Genomic DNA, 1,361 nt, shown 5'->3' on the forward strand with positions numbered 1-1,361 from the left:
CCTTGCATTATAGAGTGACTGGTCCAAAATTAGGAAAACTAGACCTCAAGGGGTAAAAATTCAATCTTTTGGAAAATCTGATCATGAGGAACCTTCCCTCATCCCCCAGCTGGACTCGAGAAACCAGGGGACTGTCCCCAGAGGAAAGGACACACACTGCGGACGCCTGAAAAAGAATCTCGCCCCCGCCAGCAGCCGGAGCTCAGCTCAGATCTCACTCCCTGTCTCCCCAAACCCCAGCCCAGCCCCAGCCCAGCCCCAAACCCCAGCCCCAGCCGAGGGACAGAGACGGTACAGACAGAAAAGGCCCATTAGGCCACGCCCAGCTGCCACCCCACCCGCCAGTGCAGCTCAGCCCTGCACAGAGCTGACTCCAGCACCCCCCCCCCCGGGGGCCCCGTGAATTTTAGCCACTCTCCCAGGGACCCTGGCTCCACCGAGCGTGAATGAATTGCCTTCGCCCATCTGTGGGCTTTTAAAAAATCCAATAATTAATTCAAGCGTACAGTGATATTGCTGTATTAGGATTTGGCCTTTCTGTGGTTCTTTACTTTGGCAAAGTGCTTTTCATCATTTACCAGCTAAATAATTTAACACGAGCTATTGCTGCGCGGAAACCGGTGTTTAGTTGGCGCGGGCGATATTGGAAAGCTACAAGCCAGGCGGGGAGAGCTGGATAAATGACACAAAGGCTGGCGTTTCCTCCCCTGGTCCCGGGCAGCACCTCGCGGACCCCCACATGCCCTCTGTCCTCGGTTCTGATCCATCGGGTCGTTCTTGTCGTGGAGACAGTGACCCAAGTCAGGGGTTTTTTCTCAGCTGGAGGGGAATTAAGTTATTGCAACCCAACCCCTCATTTTATGGGAGGGGAAACCGAGGCCTGGAAGAGGCGGGGCTTTGTCCAAGGCCACTCTGCTGGTATGACTCCCCCACTAATGAGAAAGGCCCGAATGAACTCAGGGCCTGGGGGTGGGGGGTGGAGGGGCCGTCAGGTTTAGTGTATTGTCCCTCCTCCATTTGGGGGCCGGCCATGAACTTGGAGTCCAGAGGGGAATCGGGGGTCCAGCTGGGTTCCCCATCACGGGGTGTGAGTGTGGGCGCAGGGCTGGGCCTGAAGCAGAGGGGAGGGGCTGCATTTGGGGTTGGGAGTCCATCCTGTGACTAGCTCTCCAAGTGTCTGGGTTTCTCCCTTTTTCTGCCAGCGTGTCTTCCGACCACCGTCTTAAGGACCAGGTGTCACCCATCCCAGCCTCGGTGGTCTCATCGGCAAGATGGGACCATAATGGGACCCTTGTCAGCGCTCACACATGCTCGCTGTGATTAATACAGTGGCTGCAGCCGGTTCTTATGGCTCCGCGCTC

Source organism: Myotis davidii, unplaced genomic scaffold, assembly GCF_000327345.1.
Source record: "Myotis davidii unplaced genomic scaffold, ASM32734v1 scaffold960, whole genome shotgun sequence".
NCBI classification, from domain to species: domain Eukaryota; kingdom Metazoa; phylum Chordata; class Mammalia; order Chiroptera; family Vespertilionidae; genus Myotis; species Myotis davidii.